This window comes from Hoplias malabaricus, chromosome 7 (genome assembly GCF_029633855.1).
Source record: "Hoplias malabaricus isolate fHopMal1 chromosome 7, fHopMal1.hap1, whole genome shotgun sequence".
NCBI lineage: Eukaryota > Metazoa > Chordata > Actinopteri > Characiformes > Erythrinidae > Hoplias > Hoplias malabaricus.
Genome location: NC_089806.1, coordinates 1,039,197 through 1,052,733, shown reverse-complemented (window position 1 = coordinate 1,052,733; position 13,537 = coordinate 1,039,197). Strand labels below are relative to the sequence as shown.

At 42.4% G+C, this 13,537-nt stretch overlaps 1 long non-coding RNA gene across 1 annotated transcript; it reads right to left on the bottom strand.

Moving 5' to 3' along the window:
• Nucleotides 1–9,571: 9,571 nt before the first annotated feature.
• LOC136701669 (uncharacterized) lies at nucleotides 9,572–12,809 on the bottom strand. The gene is made up of 3 exons (XR_010803836.1): nucleotides 12,787–12,809; nucleotides 12,041–12,202; nucleotides 9,572–10,671 (listed from the first exon to the last, which is right to left on the bottom strand). It is a non-coding gene; the product is annotated as an uncharacterized lncRNA (long non-coding RNA).
• Between the last annotated feature and the right edge of the window lie 728 nt (nucleotides 12,810–13,537).

Genomic DNA, 13,537 nt, shown 5'->3' with positions numbered 1-13,537 from the left:
CTCTAGTTCTGTGTGTGTGTGTGTGTTAGCTCTAGTTCTGTGTGTGTGTGTGTGTTAGCTCTAGTTCTGTGTGTGTGTGTGTTAGCTCTAGTTCTGTTTGTGTGTGTGTGTTAGTTCTAATTCTGTGTGTGTGTGTTAGCTCTAGTTATGTGTGTGTGTGTGTGTGTGTGTTAGCTCTAATTCTGTGTGTGTGTGTGTGTTAGCTCTAGTTCTGTGTGTGTGTTAGCTCTAGATCTGTGTGTGTGTGTGTGTGTGTGTGTGTTAGTTCTAGTTCTCTTTCTCTGTGTGTGTGTGTGTTAGCTCTAATTGTGTGTGTGTGTGTGTGTGTTAGCTGTAGTTCTGTGTGTTTGTGTTAGCTCTAGTTCTCTCTCTCTCTGTGTGTGTGTGTGTGTGTCTGTGTGTGCATTAGCTCTAGTTATCTGTGTGTGTGTGTTAGCTCTAGTTCTATGTGTGTGTGTGTGTGTATTAGCTCTAGTTCTTTGTGTGTGTGTGTGTGTGTGTTAGTTCTAGTTCTGTGTGTGTGTGTTAGCTCTAGTTCTGTGTGTGTGTGTTAGCTCTAGTTCTCTGTGTGTGTGTGTGTGTGTGTGCGCATTAGCTCTAGTTATCTGTGTGTGTGTGCATTAGCTCTAGTTCTGTGTGTGTGTGTGTGTGTATTAGCTCTAGTTCTTTGTGTGTGTGTGTGTTAGCTCTAGTTGTGTGTGTGTGTGTGTTAGCTCTAGTTCTGTTTGTGTGTGTGTTATTTCTAGTTTTGTGTGTGTGTGTTAGTTCTAGTTCTGTGTGTGTGTGTGTGTTAGCTCTAGTTCTCTGTGTGTGTGTGTGGGGGGGGGGTTGTGTGTGTGCTTGTGTGGGTGTGGTATATGTATGTGTGTGGGGGGGGGGTTGCATGTGTGTGTTATATCTAGTTCTGTGTGTCTGTTAGTTCTAGTTCTGTGTGTGTTAGCTCTAATTCTGTGTGTGTGTGTGTTAGCTCTAATTCTGTGTGTGTGTGTGTGTTAGTTCTAGTTCTGTGTGTCTGTTAGTTCTAGTTCTGTGTGTGTGTGTGTTATTTCTAGTTTTGTGTGTGTGTGTGTGTGTGTGTGTGTTAGCTCTAGTTCTGTGTGTGTGTGCGTGTGTTATTTCTAGTTTTGTGTGTGTGTGTGTGTGTGTTAGCTCTAGTTCTAACAGTGTGTTGAGTCTAGTTATGTGTGTGTGTTAGTTCTAATTCTCTGTGTGTGTGTGTGTGTTAGCTCTAGTTCTGTGTGTGTGTGTGTGTGTGTATGTGTGTGTTAGCTCTAGTTCTGTGTGTGTGTGTTAGCTCTAGTTCTGTGTGTGTGTGTGTTACTTCTAATTCTGTGTGTGTGTGTGTTAGCTCTAGTTCTGTGTGTGTGTGTGTGTTAGTTAGCTCTAGTTCTGTGTGTGTGTGTTAGTTAGCTCTAGTTCTGTGTGTGTGTGTGTGTGTGTGTGTTAGCTCTAGTTCTATTTGTGTGTGTGTGTTAGCTCTAGTTCTGTTTGTGTGTGTGTGTTAGTTCTAATTCTGTGTGTGTGTGTGTGTGTGTGTTAGCTCTAGTTATGTGTGTGTGTGTGTGTGTTAGCTCTAGTTCTGTGTGTGTGTGTGTGTGTGTGTTAGCTCTAGTTCTGTGTGTGTGTTAGCTCTAGTTCTGTGTGTGTGTGTTAGTTCTAGTTCTCTTTCTCTGTGTGTGTGTGTGTTAGCTCTAATTCTGTGTGTGTGTGTGTGTGTGTGTTAGCTGTAGTTCTGTGTGTGTGTGTGTGTGTGTTAGCTCTAGTTCTCTCTCTCTCTCTCTGTGTGTGTGTGTGTGTGCATTAGCTCTAGTTATCTGTGTGTGTGTGTGTTATCTCTAGTTCTGTGTGTGTATGTGTTATTTCTAGTTCTGTGTGTCTGTTAGTTTTAGTTCTGTGTGTGTGTGTGTGTTAGCTCTAGTTCTGTGTGTGTGTGTGTTAGCTCTAGTTCTGTGTGTGTGTGTGTTAGCTCTAATTCTGTGTGTGTGTGTGTGTGTGTGTGTTATTTCTAATTCTGTGTGTCTGTTAGGTCTAGTTCTGTGTGCATGTGTGTGCATTAGTTCTAGTTATCTGTGTGTGTGTGTGTGTGTGTGTATTAGCTCTAGTTCTTTGTGTGTGTGTGTGTGTGTATTAGCTCTAGTTCTTTGTGTGTGTGTGTGTGTGTGTGTGTTAGCTCTAGTTCTGTGAGAGTGTGTGTGTGTGTGTGTGTGTGTGTGTTAGCTCTAGTTCTGTGAGAGTGTGTGTGTGTGTGTGTGTGTGTGTGTGTTAGCTCTAGTTCTGTGTGTGTGTGTGTGTGTTAGCTCTAGTTCTGTGTGTGTATTATGTGACCAGGCGTTAGTTGAGATGAGGACGTTGTGTAATGAGAGAAGAGTGGAGTGTGTACAGGGCTGAGCTCAGTCTGTATGGGTTTCAGCATTTCCCTAAACACCACACACACACAGGTCTGTAGAGGTCTGTTCTGGTGTGTGATGTGGAGGTCTGCTTTTGGGGGCTGTTTTGTTGAAAAGTCAAATTCCTCTCCCTCAACAGGTTTTCAGCAGAGCCCTGAGGGTCTTGTACTGAACTGTTCACACCCCCCCCCCCACACACACACACACACACATACCCCCCACACACATACAAACACACCCACAAACTCACACACAAGTCGTACAGAGACTAAATCCGCCAGAAATTCCTGTAGCTCCCATAACACTGCTGCAGGCGTCTTGACACTTGACAAGTTTCCTTCTTGTGTGTTCATCAGTTTCAGAGGGACATTCAGTTTTTGATAAAGTTAATGTTGTGTTGATTGTTGACCATCTTCACTGTGTACTCTGCTGTGTTTATTGTCTTGGAAATGTGTATTGTGCCCTTCTCCTCAGTGATAATGTTCAGTAATAAAATCCACTGGATCCTCTGTGAGATCTCTGTGGATTGTGGCTGTTGCTGTAAGATGTAACTGACAGTAATATCACTCTGTGAAAGCTGAACTAAAGCTGGTGTTAAAGAGGGTCACTTTACTAATGGCAGGTGTGAAGTAATTATCTAAATGAACTGCACACACTAAAAGGTCCCATCTGAAATGTAGTGTGTAGTGTTGAATATTTATATCCGCTGTAGTTAGATGATGAAGTGATACGATTAATATAATCCCAGTTAGAAATGAGTGCTAAGGTGCCCCTGGCACAGGGAACAAAGGGCCTTCACACAACAGAGCAAGGTGGAACTGTCAAAGTTAGTGGCTGGTTGTGATTAGTTAGTAACCATCCACACTTTGGCGCTGGTTAACTTTTGTACGCGGAGATTTCCAGCAGTGCCACAGCTCCACTGTTCCCTGAGAACACCCCGAGGTTCTGGTCTGATTCAGACAGGTTAGTCAGGACAGCACTGTGATTGATGCAGTAACACATGACTCCGCCCCGTTACCTGGAAACAACCCTGCAGCTCCTGTTGCTGTACAGGTGTAATCCAGGCCTACCGCACTGTAAAGAGAACTTAATGTACAGTGGAGAGAGAGAGAGAGAGAGTGTGTGTGTGTGTTAGTCAACTGGAGACTCTCAGGTAAAATATTTTTAGTTTAAATCCTCAATGAACACATTAGAAACTTTAGCTCTTCTTACGCAGTATAAACATTATTAGTGTGATAACATTAATAAACATCAATTTACATTTACATTTATGCATTTGGCAGACGCTTTTATCCAAAGCGACTTACAAAAGAGGATCTAACATTCAAACTACAGCACAATTTATACAAATTACCTTACAATGAGTGCAGCCAGGAAGTAATAAGTGCATTAAAGAACGACTTTCAGTACGAGGGGGTTGGCCGTGTTAGTTGGCGCTTCTTTGAGGAACGGAGAGGGCGGGCACTAACATATGATTTTAAGTGTCTATGAGAGCAGAACCAGTGAATACTCTGAAGGCCATCATTAGTGATTTAAATTTGATGCGAGCAGCTAAAGGTAGCCAATGCAGCTCAACTAATAGGAGCGTGACATGTGCTCTATTAGGGTGATTGAAGACCAGGCGTGCTGCAGCATTCTGGATCATCTGTAGCTGTCTCACAGCACAGGTCGGAAGACCAGTCAGGAGGGCGTTGCAATAGTCAAGATGGGAGATTACTAATGTCTGAACAAGGAGCTGTGTTGCAGGTTGAGTTAGGTATGGCCTAATTAACGAAATCCAAGATGGCGCCAGTTTGTTTGTTGGCATGCCGTCGGTTTTTACCCGTCCTGCTGCTATCTGTTCTGTGTGTATTTATTTTTGTGTGCCTCCTTTTCCACCAATTTCCTACAGTACCAGCGATTCAGTTTCAATATGATCGTCAAACTCTGCTGACCATACGATCTATTATGGACATATCTGTTCATAAGACCGGTGGAGACCGTTTTTTTCATCTGCGGTTTTCCACTGTGATTCAGCCATACATCCGTCGCTTGTCCTGCTGCAATGCGCAGAGAAGAAAGCGCCAGAGAAAGTGAGGAAAGCCGGGGTGAGAGTAAAGATGCGCTATTTCCTTCGCACATGAAACCATGCTTACCTGGTGCCTGTTTACCTGGTTCTAACATCTGAGCCCTGCAACCACCCTGTGAACCTGAGAGAGCCTGCTCAGAGGAGAAGAGGCGTCCAGCTACAGAACCTGCGGCTCTAAATGTGCTTCATCACTGAAAATGGCCTTGACTAATGTAAGGTCAATCTCAAATAAGTCTTCCATTTTAAATGACTTTTTAACGTCTCAAAAACTGGACTTTCTTTTTTTTAGTTGAGACATGGCTGCGAGCTGATGAACTGAGTTTGTTCTCAGATCTGTGGCCTTCAGGCTGTAGCTTCCTAAACTCTCCGCGGATGACCGGACGAGGGGGAGGGCTTGCAGTCGTGTTTAGAAACGGGTTTAAAATGTACTGCACTCGCTACTGAAGCTTTTTCTAGTTTTGAGTTGCTTACTTTTAAAGTTGAAGATACGATCTCACTGCTTATCATTTTAATCTCCAGACCACCTAAAGCTAATATAGACTTTATTAAAGATTTTTCAGAACTTTTATCAGCAGTAATGATGATGTCTGACTGGATATTGATTTTAGGGGATTTTAACATGCATGTCTGTTGTCCCCATAAGCCCATGGTCAGTGAGTTTAATCACCTGTAAAATACCCACTTGATTGTATTCAACATGTAAATGGCCCTACACATGGACATACTCTGGATCTTGTTGTATCTCATGGGTTTAATGTAGAGAAGGTGAAAACATTAGAAACTGCATTCTCAGATCATATGCCTGTTATGTTTGACTCACTGCTTGCTTTACAACCTTTGACCAACAAAGCCCCAGAACATGTTATCAGAAAGTTTGACCCTACTACAGCTGCTCAGTTTGCAGTTATGTATAAAAACTCTTTCTTCTACTGTTTCTCAGTTGGATATTGAGCATCTAACAGCTTCTTTTCAATCTTCCTCTACAGCAGTGCTGGATTTAGTTGCCCCTTTTCAGAGTGACTCATTCCAGTTTTAAATCTGGACCCTGGTTGAATGATTCTGTCAGGATGGCTAGGAAAGAATGCAGGAAAGCTGAGTGCAAATGGAAGAAGGATAGGCTGCTAGTATCATTTGAGACTGTTAAGTCAACATTGTTCAGATTTCAAGAAAGGTCTACTAAAGCAAAATATTTTTCAGAAATTATTTCAAAAAACCAGCATAAGCCTAAAATTCTTTTTAATACAATAAATTCAGTACTTAATCCTGTTCCATGTATTGGTCCTGAAGCATCTTCTAAAAACTGAGTCTTTTCTGGATTTCTTTCTGGGCGAGGTTGAGAATATTAGAGCTAATATTTCAACTTCTGTGTTCAGACCTGTTGCCCATGAGCTGGGTATTCCAATAGTGGAGAAATTCGACCCAGTTTCCTTGTCTCAGCTGGCTGATATTGTTTCTCATATAAAGTGCTCTAGCTCTGCTGTTGATGTTCTTCCATCTTGTTTTTTTTAAGGAAATCTTTGATACAATTGGCCCTGATGTTTTATTAATTATAAATACAAGTTTAGCCACGGGCACAGTCCCTGTTTTAAGCATGCTGTGGTTCAGCCTCTTTTAAAGAAGCGTAATTTGGATACAGGGGTTTGGAGTAACTAGTGGCCCATATCAAAACTATCATTTCTCGCTAAAGTTTTAGAAAAAGTCATTTTAACTAAAATCATTCATCGACAGCCATAATATCTATGAGACTTTTCAGTCGGGCTTTAGGGCATTTCATAGCACTGAGTCTGCTCTTTTAAATGTTACTAATGCCCTTTTACACAATGCTGATTCTGGGCTGATTCTGTCCTGGTTTTGCTGGACTTGAGCGCTGCATTTGATCCTGTCGACCATGATTTACTCATCGAGCGCCTGGAGTCCTGTTAGAATCAAGAGCTTGGCTCTTAATTGGTTTATTTCATACATTAAACAAAGGACTTTTTCAGTTAACATTGGCAAATACTTCTCAGCCTCCTCTATGGATCAATTTTAGGCCCTGTTCTTTTTTCACTATACATGCTTCCCCTTGGTCAAATTATTCGTAAGCATGGTGTCTCATTTCATTGTTATGCAGATGATCTACAACTGTACTTACCTTTGAATCCCGGGAATCATCACGCTCTAGGTAGACTCAATGAGTGCATCATGGATATTAAAAATTGGATGAGTCAAAGCTTTCTTCAATTGAATGACAGGTTGAAATTGAATGAGGTTATTCTACTTGGGACCCCTTCATTAACTAATAGTCTAAAGGAAAGCCCAGGCCCCTTAAAACCTTTCCTGAAAACACGGGTTAAAAACCTTGGGGTAATTTTTGACTCTGATTTCAAATTTGAAAAGCAATTAAATGCAGTAGTGAAGGGCAGCTTTTTCCAATTAAGAACAATCTCCAGATTAAAGTCATTTCTTAATACCTAAGATCTTGAAAAAGTCATGCTTTTGTAACCTCCAGACTGAACTGCTGTAATGCACTGTACTTTGGAATTGGTGAAGCATCTCTTGCGCACTTACAGTTAGTTCAAAATAGTGCAGCCAGATTATTAACTGGTTCCAAAAAAAGACCACATCACTCCAATCTTAGCTTCTCTACATTGGCTCCTAGTGCGTTACAGAGTCCAGTATAAAATGGCACTGATGGGTTTTAAAGCCTTAAATTGACTTGCACCAGCATACATTGTAGACATGCTTTGCCTGTATGTGCCCTCAAGAGCTCTAAGGTCTTCAGCTCAATCGTATCTGAGTGTTCCGAGGTCTCGTCTTAAACATAAAGGGGATCGGGCATTTACTGTTGCTACACCAAGGCTTTGGAATGGTCTTCCAGGTGATGCAAGAAACGCACCATCTGTGACTGCTTTTAAAACCAAGCTTAAAACACACTTTTACCGTCTGGTATTTGGCAGCTGTGGATCTGTGGATTAGGAGCTGTGTTAATGTATGTCTTTCTGTGTCACTGTATGCTGGTGGTTAGAAGGTGGAAATTTCTCTTTTGTTTTGTGTGAAGCACTTTGGTTTTAAACGTGCTCTATATATAAAATTTTATTTACTTACTAATCTTCCTTATGTTGAATAGGGAGAAGCGACACGATCGATCTACAGCGGTAACCTGATCTGCGAAGGTCAGCTGGTCATCGACCATGACACCCAGGTTTCTTACAGCCTTGGTGGGAGCCACTGATAGGGACTCTAGCTTGATGCTGATGTTGTGGAGAATAGCTTGCTTGGCTGGAGGACCAGTAGTTCAGTTTTGGATAAATTCAATTGGAGGTGATGTTCTTCTTCCATGTAGATATGTCAGAGAGACAGTCAGAGATTCAACAGTATAATAAATATTATTATAGGCCGTCACAGTGGTGCAGCAGGTAGTGTCTGTCACAGCTCCCTGTGTCTGCATGAGTTTCCTCCGGGTGACTGTCTGAGGAGCGTGGTGTGTTCTCCCTGTGTCTGTGTGGGTTTCCTCCTTTTTGAATGGAATTAATGAAATAAATCACCTTTTCCTGACTATTCTTATTATATCACCAGCACCTGTGTTTGTGGAGTGATGTGTTTGATGTTAATTGTGTGATAAATAATTATTAATATTTAATTAGTGATTAAAGAAATGCAGTGTAGAGTCCGGTTTAATGGCTATTAAAGCTTTTACTACGTGACTAATGTTTATTTAGATCTGATTTACTGAGACTGAAGAGAAGTCAGTGCAGGTGTCTTGTGGAGAAAAGAATGGATGAGTGTGAAATAATGTTCTTATTAAAGTCATTGATGAATTAATAAATTACTGATCAGTGCATGGTTATGGTCTGTGTTTATTTAATGCCCAAACGAAAATGGTAAATAATGAAAGTACTATATCATCCCCTAAAGTAACGACATGGCTTTGTCTCTGTGGTGGTCCCTAATCAGTCAAAACTGTGAGGGGTACATTTCTAGTGTCTTGTGCAGTGCCCAACCTGGCCACCAGAGGTCCTCATCCCCTGAGTATTAACTGTTGCAGCACCTGTTCCCAATAATAATAATAATAATAATAAGACCAACTTATAGAGTGCATTTCCCAAACGCAATGATGATTTACATAAAAAAAAAAAGAAAGACAAGTTACTGGGAGTAAAATTAGGGAAACAATGTCTTTAGCAGTGATTTGAAGGAAGATAAAGTTGAACAGTTGTGAAGAAGAGGAGGAAGAGAGGTCCAAAGTTTAGGGGCAGCACTGATAGATCTGCCACCTGGGGTAGAACGTTTAGTTGAGGGGACAGTAAGGAGACCAGAGTTGGAGGATCAGAGACAGAGGGAAGGACAGTAAAAATAAATGAGTTCAGACAGAAATGAAGGAGCCAGACCATAGAGAGCCTTGAAGTTGTGAAGAAGGATTTTGTATTTAATCCTAAACTCAACAGGAAGGCAGTGCAGCTGCTGGAGAACAGGTGAGATGTGTGCTGTTCACTTGGTGGAGGTAAGGACCCTAGCTGCAGGACTCTGGATGTATTGAAAACAGTTTAATAGTTTGACTGAAAGTCCATAGAACAGTGAACGGCAATAATCAATACGAGAAAAATAATAATCAATAATCAATGAGAAAAAACACGTAGCCAAATGAGATTTATGAGAACCATAGTAACACACTGATGTCTCTCAGTGAGGAATGAATGAAAGCACTGAAGGGCAAGGCCAGAAACACCAACAGATGATAGTCTTGATATAAGTAGGTTGTGACTGACCTCATCAAAAGCTGATGTTAAATCCAAGAGAACCAGGATATAAAGGAATCCAGCATCAAAAGACAGCAGTAAGACATTCACAGCCTTAACCAGAGCAGACTCTACTGTGAAACTGTAACTGAAACTGAAAATATAACATTTACAATTGAAAAATATAAGACATCAACTGTCAAAATATATAGGAAAGTAAAAATGAAACTAAATTTATAAAAAAAATAAAATAGAAGTGAATCCAAATTCTATTTAAACTGAAAAACATCATCCTACACTTATTTTAATTTTGAAAACATTGTATTTTTCAAAGTTCAGTCTCAAGATTTGATTTTTCAGTTTGATTTTATTTCAAATGAACAAATCTTTTGACCCTAATACAGCTCCATACACATGCTGAGTCCATTCAGAACATTCAAAAACACTGCAGTTCAGTGTAGAACACAGTTTGAATCAACATGAATATAGAAATCACCCAACAAAATAATAACAGATGACACAGATAAAGCAACAGTGAGGAGCTCAAATCAGAGAAAGGTGTTGGGAGGAGGATAAATCAACAGCAGTGAAATAGATGAGAGGACTTTCAGAGCTAGGTGTTCAAAGATAGTGACATCATGGAAGTCCAACTATTTAACGTTCGGGACCGAGTGGATTACTGCGGCCGAACCACCTTTACTTATGAGACGAGGTTTGGTTATATGAGTAAAGTCTGGGGCACTGATGAACTGAAGGAAATCTCCAGCTCGTTTCCATGTTTCAGTGAGAAGGAGCATGTCCAGGCTCTCATCAGTGATTAAGTCATTTATTAGTGATGTCTTGTGAGAAACAGGGTGAGAGTTCAGGAGAACTATATTCGATGGGAAAGCTCCAGTGGAGAAGTCAGAGCTGAACTCAGTGAGAGAGCGGAGGTGAACAGTATTAATGCCACGTGACTGTTTATGATTTTTAATAATCCGTCTGTGACCAAATAACTGGAATGTGTTCATCAGAAGCACGGCAGGAAAAGTGAGAGCGCGGGGACCAGTGAATACACCAGGGACGACACACAAACCCAAGACTCAGACACAAGTTAAACATCAGAGGACTCAAACGAGCAGGAGTACTGACACTTTTTAGTTCAGATGCAGAGTCTGATCATCTCAGGAAAACAGTACACACAAGTAGTCCACAATCATCCAGCAAACCACAGCCAAATCACTATCACTAAAACCACTAAAGCACGTCATCCAGACCATCAGCACCATCCACAGACTGAGTACAGGGAAGTGACCGACGACTCAGCGAGGGGGAACACACTCACCGCAGCTGTAGTCGAGGAGGGAAGGAGAGCGAAGTGAGAGGGCTTGTGTGTGGCTGGCAGGGGTGAGAATGAAGCTGGGTACACAGCCATGGGAGAATGGTCCAAAGTGAACCGGAGAACAGGAGCAGGGAAGTCCAGCATGAGGTCCAGTTCGAAAAGAAGCCAAAGGTCAAAAGACTGTTGAGAAAAAAACAAAACAAAAGAAGCTGGTGAAAAGAGGCAGCAACAGACGCACACTTCTGCTCTAAACCAGAAGTGAAGTGAAGTGTCAGATGTAATGAAGCTGAGGAGAGTTTACAGGATCCATGTGCAGGCTTTATTCTGACAGAGACAAGGAGGTACACAGTGCAGTTCAGAAGAGCAGAGTCAGGGGCAGAGCAATAAGGTCATCAACCAGAATCACACACAGGAACAAGGCAAACAGTCCAATAAACCAACCCCAAAATCCAGAGTCAAGGGGCAGGCAGAGACCAATCAGCAGGAAGACAGTTCAGAGAAGACTTAGGAAGCAGAAACTACTGGCAGTGCTTCACAAAGAGTGTGTGAGTGAGGGGAAGTGGAAGTAGTGGAGCTGATGAGACTAATGGACTGTTAGTTGGACTGTGTGTGTGATTCTGGTTGATGACATTAGTGCTCTGCCCCTGACTCTGCTCTTCTGAACTGCACTATGTAACTGTTAAACTAATATTGTACTGTGATATTTCCACAGATGCTCTGCTCTACTCGTCTTTTCCCTGTAGATCTGCAGGTGAAGATGCTGCTGGGTTTGTGACAGCGCTGCTCCACGAAGGCCTCTCTTCCCTCTCAGCTCCATGTGCTCTTCATAATGATATTCACACCAGAAAACCACACACACACACACACACACGAAATGTTTAGAAATGTGTGTGTGTTTGAGTCAGTCGTCATGAAAAGCTCATGTAGGAGTGATGTAGCCTCTAAACAGTGTCCTACAGTAAAGAGTTCCCCACCGTTCTCCTACATCACTCATAAACCCAACACTAACAGCCTACACCCTCACCACCGCAGCAGTTCACACACACATCACATTCACCACTTCACCTCCTCTCTAGGATTATTTTATCTTTCTGTTTTTAAAAGACCACAATGTTGACGTGTGGAATTAGTTCATCCCCATCTTCCCATAAGAACTCTGTCAGTTTTACATCTGTTTCTAAACCTCATCATTCACTTCAACATTTCTCCACTTCACTGTGTTCTTTATTCTTCTGTTCTTTAAAACTGCTTTTATCACAGTGTCACTTTGTGGAGGTCAGTGGAACAGTGTGTGTCTTTGGACAGAGAGAAAGCAGCTGTGAACACATGAAATGTGTGTGTGGTCCTTCACACAGATGCAGGTGACCCATGCCATAGACACTGATGTCTCCCCCATACTGCTGTGAGTGGATCAGACACAGCACTGCTGGACTGAGTCTAGTCCACCAACCAGAGACATCCAGACAACAGTGTGTGTGTGTGTGTGTGTGTGTGTTAGAATGTTCCCCAGTGAATGTGGAGTGACACCAAGACTCTGTCAGGAACTAACCTTGGAGAACATGTGTCCACCTCATGGAAGGTTCTCCATCTCAAAGAAACAGAGATGATCCACAGCTGATTTCCTTGGACACGACATTAGGGATCAGTGGAGATCTTCCTGGAGCCTGAAGATACATTACAACTGGATAAGATCAGCAAACTGCTCCTGGCCCTAGATCAGGGAAGAGTTTCAGAGTTCAGGAGCAGAACCCTTGAAGACAAACACTGCCCCTAATGGTAAAGTCACTAGGGAACATTACTGGTGAATATGAAGGGGTTCAGTCAGTGTAGGAACATGACGGTCCAGTGTTTACTGTGTTCAGAGAAGGTGAACTTGGACAGTGATCTGTCTGAAAGGGAGGATGAGGATGAGGCCCAATGTTACATTCTCCTTAAAAGATGGCAGCTCAGGGTCAGAGAGGATGCACCATGGGGTGTGTGGGAATCTGAAGACAGGGAAGACACCACCAACAAAAGTGATCCAAGTATCATTTACTAAGAACAGAACCAGAAAGGACACACACACACACACACACTAAGTTCTAGAAAGGGAAGAGAATAACAGTAAAGAGAAGTCAATAACAGTGAGTGTGTCTAATGTAAGACATGGTTTACACTCTGCTTTAATCAGGAGGTTAAACCAAGCTCGGGGTGGACACTGGACGCTGCCAAAGGAAAGAAACAAATAAAACCACTTACCCACCGAACAGACAAATCTCTCCTCACTAAAGGTACACAGTGGCACTCGCCCCTTACCTAGTGTGTCTCTACAGAAGTGATCTACCGTCTTCAAGAGAAGCCCCTTTTCTCACCTGTCCACACCGAGCTGGAAGAGGTGGGAGCAATAAAACAACAGGAGGTGTAGTGTTAGCAAAACTAAGACTAAAAACTCTTAAAACAACTCAAAACAGTCGTCTGAACGCTTCACAGCAACATTAACATTTTAGCAGCAACAACCTTAGAGCTTTAGCCACAAACAGCACTTTAGTTTTAGTTTGGTTTTGTTTCTTTCCCACTTCTAGTCAAGTCGTTTTGTTGCCTAGTCATTGGTGTCGTCATTTCCGGCTGACATTTCGCGCGCTCAGTTTGTTTGTTTGCTTGCTGCTGTTTAGTACTGTTCCTAAGCTCTTTACTTAAAATCTTTACTTTACTGTTAATACCTTGTTAACTTATCCTTATTAGTTGTGCTTAGTGTTAGTTGTACATTGTTAAATACCACTACCATTTTATTATTGTTGTTTTCATATTAATAACTTCTCTCAATTAATAACTCCTTCTCTCCTGATTATGGCGACCGCGGAGGAGCGATCTCTCTCCAGGCTCAGCACGGAGCTCGAGCAGTTGGGCCGCCGAATTCAGCGTCTCCTGGAGAAGCAGACGGAGCTCCAGCGGGAGAAGACGAGGCTCGAGGCCGCCCGCGATGCCTCCTACGCGGCCGTTGGCACGCCAGCTCCTCCATCGCGACGGCTCCCCGGGACGGCCATCTTCACTCCAGCCCCGAGCTGGG